This window comes from Medicago sativa, chromosome 8, assembly GCF_051527215.1.
Source record: "Medicago sativa cultivar Bolivia chromosome 8, Bolivia_mono, whole genome shotgun sequence".
Taxonomy (NCBI): domain Eukaryota; kingdom Viridiplantae; phylum Streptophyta; class Magnoliopsida; order Fabales; family Fabaceae; genus Medicago; species Medicago sativa.
The window spans coordinates 32,391,991-32,399,880 of NC_140756.1; positions in this window are offsets into that span (position 1 = coordinate 32,391,991).

A 7,890-nucleotide genomic window follows, 5' to 3' on the forward strand; every position below is an offset into this window, starting at 1 on the left:
TGTTTTTAAGCTCTGATAATATTATTGTGCGAAAAATGAATTTAATTAACCTGGATAGAACTTAGGGGGAGCTTACAAACCTCACCTTAAAGACTATCAGACTCAGGGGGAGTTTGAGCTTACAAACCTCAGATTCTGAGCTTACAAACCTCAGAACCCCAAACTCAACTTGTTAATTAGATTAACAACAATTGATCAATTTTAAATACTTTTGTTTGTCATCATCAAAAAGGGGGAGATTGTTGGAACAAAATGTGTTTAACAATGAACCTTAAAGAGTTTTGATGATAAGGTATTAAAAATTGTAAATTGGACTAGCTAATATTTGTTCAAGTGTACAGGACCATAATTACAAAGTTACATCATCATTGGTTCTGAATGAGCAAATAAAGAGCAAAGGAAACAACAAAGATTTGAAGCTTGGACGCTCCTGAAGGCAACTTGTTACTGAAGAAGAAAAAGCGCTCCTGAAGTTAAATCGCTTCTGAAGTAAGAATAGTGCTCCTGACGTTAAGACGCTTCTGAAGTAAGAATAGTGCTCCTGAAGACAAGAAGTCCAGAAGCTGTATCATCAGAAGCTGCATCATCAGAAGCTGCCTCATCAGAAGCCATTTCACCAGAAGCTGAATTTCAACTGGATTTGCAAAGAATCAAGAATTGAAGTATTATCATTGCAAAAGCTGTCTATTGAATTCGAAAACACAAACAAAGGATTAGTGGAGTTTGCAACGGTCATTTCAAAGGTGTTTGAAGGCGTGTGCTTGCAATTTGGACGAAAGCGTTGACATTGTACTTTGTACGAATTGTACAACCACGTTCTCCACTACTCTGTTTTGTGTCCACGCTACAGGACAAGAAAACAGCTCCAGAATACGGTTTCGCCTGCATAGATGTTCCTTTGGATAAGGAATGGATTTCAAATTTGTTCTTCATAGGACAACAACCAAATCAGGCAAAAGATCATTGGTGAAAGATCAAGCTTCAACAACGACTCTTTGGTGTGCTGGCAATTTCACAACGTCTCTTTCACACCTCTATATAAAGGAGTGAAGACCTAGAGAATTGGTAATGCAAGAACGTTGAACAAAAGACTCACAAGATTTTCACAAGTACCAAACCTCTGCTGAAATTGTTCTGCATTCACTTAGAATTTCTGTGTCTTAAAGTCATATCTTAGAAATTCTTAAGTCCATTGAGTCTGTATCTGATTTGTATTGTGAGCACCTCTGATTGTATATCAAGTGTTCAACCTTAAACAATTTTCTGTGTAATTTTGTTTAGTTAGGAAGTCTCTTGCAATTGTGCTTGAACAGGAAGTCTCTTGATTGTGTTCTTGAGCAAAGGAAGTCTCTTGCTTGTGTGCTTGAGCAAAGGAAGTCTCTTGCTTGTGTGCTTGAGCATTTGTAATCAGATATTACTCATAGTGAAATCTCCTTGGAAGTGCAAGGGGGACTGGACTACTTCCGGATTGTGGAAGGAACCAGTATAATTGCTTTGTGTCGTTCTTCTTCTCTCTCTCTGTTTTATTCCGCTGCATTTAGATTTTGATTATCACTTCAGAAGCTGTCTCACCTAGCTTCTGATCAGTGTGTTCGGTTTTTAGGAGAAACGAAGAATTTTTCAAAACACAATTCAACCCCCCTTCTTGTGTTTTTCTCACCTTCAGCTTCCTCCTGAGAACTTGCATCATCCTCCAAGACGTACTCAGCTACTAATCTTGCTAAGTGTTCAGGATTACTTTCCTTAACTAAGGAGGGAAAGTCCCTGATAATCTCAGATTCTTCTGTGGTCATCTCCAACCACTTCTCATCTTTAGGAGCTGTCTTGAAAAAGTGCATTGAATGCAAAGTCTTGCTACTGATAGTCTTTTCTGCAGTAGAAACTTCGAAGCATTTATCAGAAGCATCCCTTGTTCTTCTCAATAAATCCAGCACCCTCCCTTGATAAAAGATCTCAGAGAGCAATCTTCCATAGGGCACTTGTTTCCTTCCTTTGACTGTGCTTTCATTAATAGCCCAGCAGAGATGATCCAATACATATCTTGGAAAGTTTATCTTTTCCAGATTGGTCATGAAATAGATTGCTAGCTTCTGTTGGTTGTTGGGTTGATCAGACCCACCTGCTCTTTGAAAGAAACAATCGTTGCTGAATTTCACCAACATTCTGTTGTGAATCTCCATTTCAGAAGGCTTAGCATCTTTGTTACCACCCAGCAGAGTGTTGTAGTAGTTTTGCAGCAGGACATCATCCTTCTTAACTATTTCTTGAAACCTTCCTTCTGCATCCATTCTACAAGCTTTAGCAACTATCTCCTCTGTGATGACTACGGGAATACCCATCACTTCAGACCTTATTTCAAGGCTACTGAAGGAAGTGGGATTCAAAACAATCTCCTTCTTTCCTTTCTTCGACACAGCTTGTTTACCTGCTACCTTCACAGGCTTTCCATTGAAGATTTCAGCCCTTAACCAGAAATCTTTAACCAAGTTCGCATATGTTGGCCCATTTAGCATCTTGAAGTATCCGGACAGTTTCTGAGTTTCTACATAACCTTCCATGTTCACTTCGTACTTCTTGAGTGAAGTGAAGTCTACTGGCGATTCAACTTGAACTATTAAGGATTCCCATGGAATATCCATGGTCTTCTCTTTGTAGATGGACTCAGATTCTGGTACTCTTTGCATGTTTGATGTAGATTCTGAAACTTTTAAGCTTGATGATGCCATTTGATGATTGACGAAGATTTGAAGAAGATGAAGATTTTAGGGTTCTAAGGTTGAGAGAATGCGCTTACTTCGCAAGAGGTTTGAGAGCAAATGTGTTTGTTGTGAGTGAGTAGTGTGTGAATTGTCAAAGTGTTAAAAGTAAAACGATTGCAATTCAAAAGAGACAAACAAACATAACATTAATGACAAAATTGGGGGCGCGTGAAAAGTACTTTCAAAGCTATTAAATCATCATTGCCCTTTTAGTTATACACCAACACATACAGGCCACGTAAGAAGTTCACAGAGTAACTACCAAGTTAGTGGGCCAGAAGTTACTTTTTAAAAGGTAACTTCCAACGTTTCCACTAATTCAACTATTCAGAAGCAATAAATCCAGCTTCTGGACTTCAGATGCTGACGTCATCATCAGAAGCGAGTTTTCCTCAGAACCTCAATAAAGAGCTTCTGATGGACTACCGCTTCTGAACTAACTTCAGAACCTAAAATCCTATTCAGGAGCAAGCAAACATCTAATCAGATACAAAGTGCATGTTCAAATTTTTCTTTATAAAATCAAATCTTTCAACAGTTAAAGGCTTAGTAAATATATCAGCCCATTGATTTTCAGTATCAATGAATTGTATATCTAAAATTCCTTTTTGAACATAATCTCTGATAAAATGGTGTTTGATTTCAATGTGCTTAGCTCTTGAATGCAAAATTGGATTTTTAGACAAACAAATAGCAGCAGTATTATCACAATAAATGGGAATACTGTTAGCAGTTATCTGATAATCTTCCAACTGATGTTTCATCCAAAGTAGTTGTGTACAACAACTTGCAGCTGAAATGTATTCTGCTTCTGCAGTAGACATAGCAATAGTTGTTTGTCTTTTGCTAGCCCAGGATATAAGATTATCATCCAGAAATTGACAATTGCCACTGGTTGACTTTCTTTCAATCCTATCACCAGCATAATCAGCATCACAGAATCCAATTAGCTTATAATCTAAGGATTTCCTATAAAGGAGTCCAAGATTAGTTGTTCCCTTCAAATACCTGAAGATTCTCTTGACAGCAGTCATATGAGATTCTCTAGGATCTGATTGGAATCTTGCACACAAGCATACACTGAATAAAATATCTGGCCTAGATGCAGTGAGGTATAACAAAGAACCAATCATACCTCTATACAGCTTCTGATCTACTTTAGCTCCTTCATCTTCTTTGCTTAAGTTGCACGTAGGGTGCATTGGAGTGTTCATCACTTTACAATCTTCAAGTTTGAACTTCTTCAGAAGCTCCTTTGTGTACTTTGACTGATGAACATAAACTCCATCTTTGCACTGATTGATTTGAATGCCAAGGAAGAACTTCAGCTCTCCCATCATGCTCATTTCAAATTCATCCTGCATTAACTCAGAAAATTCCTTGCAAAGAGATGCATTAGTAGAACCAAATATTATATCATCAACATATATTTGCACAACAAGAATATCTTTCCCAAGGGTCCTTCTGAAGAGTGTAGTATCAACCTGTCCTCTTTTAAAATCATTTTTGATTAAGAAATTACTTAGTCTATCATACCAAGCTCTGGGAGCTTGTTTCAAGCCATATAGTGATTTCTTCAATTTAAAAACATGGTCAGGATATTTAATATCCTCAAATCCAGGAGGTTGCTTGACATACACTTCTTCTTCTATGACACCATTTAGAAATGCACTCTTGACATCCATTTGATATAATATTATGCCATGATTAACTGCATAGGAAAGAAGTAACCTGATTGCTTCCAATCTTGCAACTGGAGCAAACGTTTCAGTGTAATCAATGCCTTCTTGTTGACTATACCCTTGTGCAACAAGCCTGACTTTGTTTCTTGTTACTTCACCTTGCTCATTCAGCTTGTTTCTGAATACCCATTTTGTTCCAATAATGTTCTTGTGCTGAGGTTTGGGTACCAGATCCCACACATCATTTCTTTGAAATTGATTCAACTCTTCTTGCATAGCTAGGATCCATCCATCATCTGAAAGTGCTTCATCAACTGTTGTAGGTTCAATCATTGAGATTAGTCCAATCATTGACTCTTCTTGTCTGAAATGTGATCTTGTTCTTCTTGGACTATCTTTGTTTCCAATGATTAGCTCCTCAGGATGTGAAGACTTGTGTTTGAATGTGTTTCTGGGAGGATCTGCTTGATGTGAGCCATCTTGTGCTTCATCAGAAGCAGTTTCATCTTGCGCTTCTGATGTGGGTTCAACTTCTGGACTACCTTCAGACTCAGCTATCTGATCAGGTTCTGGAGTAGCTTCAGGAACCTGTATCTCTGCAAAACTTTCATCTTGCTTTGAAGTTTTATCTTCAAGCTCCTTGTCATCAAATTTAACGTGCATAGATTCTTCAACACAGAGTGTTTCTGAATTATACACTCTGTATGCCTTTGACCTTTCAGAGTAACCTAAAAAGATTCCTCTTTGGGCCTTGGCATCAAATTTCTTTAGGTAAAGCTTATTGTTTAGAATGTAACATGTACATCCAAATTGATGAAAGTAAGAGATATTGGGTTTTCTTCCTTTAAAGAGTTCATATGCTGTTTTCTCCAAAATAGGTCTAATATAGATCCTGTTTTGAACATAGCATGTTGTATTCACTGCTTCTGCCCAAAAATGTTTTGGTAAATTGTTTTCATGGATCATGGTTCTGGCCATTTCTTGTAAAGTTCTATTCTTTCTCTCTACAACCCCATTTTGTTGTGGTGTTCTAGGAGAAGAGAATTCATGGAAAATTCCATGTTTTTCACAAAAAGCTTCAAATGGCTCATTTTCAAATTCTCCACCATGATCACTTCTGATTTTCAAAATTTTTGATTCTTTTTTAGATTGAATTTGAGTGCAGAAGCTACTGAATACATCACACGCAACATCTTTACTCTTTATGAATTTCACCCAAGTCCATCTGCTGTAATCATCAACAATGACTAATCCATATCTACTTCCATATAAGGATGCAGTACTCACTGGTCCAAATAAATCAATATGGAGTAATTCTAAAGGTCTTGAGGTTGAAACAATGTCTTTGGTTTTAAAAGATGATTTCACAATTTTCCCTCTCTGACATGCACCACAGAGTGCATCTGAATGATAGTCAATGTCTGGTAGCCCTTTCACAAGTTGTAACTTACTAAGCTTAGAGATTAACCTCCAGTTAGCATGTCCCAACCTTCTGTGCCACATCCATTTCTTATCATTCACTGATAGTAGGCAAATCACCTTCTGATCAGCCAGTTCAGAAAAATTGATTTTATAGACATTGTCAACTCTCTTTCCCTTGAACACAATGGATTTGTCTTCCTTGTTGATTACTGTACAGTTGGGTTTTTCAAAAAGCACATCATAACCATTATCACAAAATTGACTAATGCTCAAAAGGTTATGTTCAAGACCATCTACCAACCATACATTATTAATTGAGGTAGAGGAATTACCAATGGTTCCTGTACCTATGATCTTGCCTGACTGGTTGCCTCCAAATTTCACATTTCCTCCCTCTTTCATTGTTAGGCTGAGGAACATGGACTTGTCTCCTGTCATGTGTCTTGAGCAACCGCTGTCTAGGTACCATGATCTTTGCTTTGGCACTGCTCTTAGACATACCTGCATCATTGACATTTTTAGATTTAGGTACCCATTGTTCTATGGGTCCTGGAAGGTTAGTACTTAAGGCTTTACTCTTCACTTCTTGTACCTTGTGCTGTGAGTTGGGTTGCTTCTGATTAACCATCACCTTAGGTTTTGGTACTTCAGAAGCAGTATCTGTCTTCTTCTGAAACTTAGACTTCAGAACCCCAGATTTTGGTTTCACCAGACTCTGAGGAATAGGTTCTAATCTTTTCAGGATCCTAACCTTTGAAGTCTTGGAATCAGATTTGATCATAGCCTTTGACTTAGAGTTCTTTGGCTTTGAAGTAATCTTAGCCTTAGAACTAGAAGCTTCAGGTTCTGATTGAACAACAGTTTCCAACTCAGCCCCTTCTGGTACAAAGAATGTTTTCAGACCTTCCTTGATGCATTCACAACAGGACTTTAGATTGGTTTTCTCAAGTTTCACTTCTGGAAAACCAATTCCTCTGCCATTGTTCTTGTAAATGCTATAAATCATAGAAGCTACTCTGCTTCTGTCAATGCCAGATATAATGAAATCTTCAAGAGCAATTTCATGATTACTTAAAGGTTTTTCATTACACTTTTCTTGTAGCTTCTGACATAAGAACCTGAGCTGATCTTCATATGTTTTACACATGAAGTCAAAACCCCTAAGTCCTTGTTCAGAAGCTTTCAGATCCAATAGAGTTGATTTTTGCTGTTGTACCAAATCAGCATATTTTTCTTTTAAATCCTTCAACTCATTGGTTCTTACTTCAAAATGTGTAAGAAGTTCTTTAAGTGACTCAACAAGTTCATCTATGGGAATTTTGGAATATACCTCGTTTTCATCTTCTGAGTCTGAATCTGATCCAGCTTCTGAAGTTGCTGTTGCTACCAACCCAACAGCTACCTTTGCATCTTCATCAGCTTCCTCTTTATCAGATCCAGATTCACTACCCAAATCATCCCAGGTTGCCATTAAACTCTGCTTAATCTGCTTCTTGAATCTGCTTGGTTTGAATGTAGACCTCTTTGACTTGTCCTTTGACTTTTCTCTTTGAAGATCAGGGCATTCAGCAATGAAGTGTCCCGGCTTCTTACAGTTGAAGCATCCCTTCTGATCTTCTTTCCTTGAGCTTCTGGAGTTACCCCTTTTGGCGAGAAACTTTCTGTTCTTCTTGGCCAGATATTGAAGTCTGTTTGAGAGCATGGCCATTTCAGCAGCATCTGGTTCAGAATCTGAACTTGACTGTTCTTCCTCTTCAGATTCAACCACTTTGAGAGCTTTTGATGACTTGCCTTTGGATGGAAGAGCTATTGATTTACTCTTCTTAGTAGACTCATGTTCATTAAGACTTAACTCATGAACTTTGAGAGAACTAACAAGATCTTCGACACTTAAAGTGTTTAAATCTTTAGCTTCCTCAATGGCAGTTACCTTTGGTCTCCATCTGGCAGGTAAGCTTCTGAGAATCTTGCTTACATGATCAGAAGCAACATAGCTCTTCTTTAGAATCTGTAGCCCAGAAACTAAG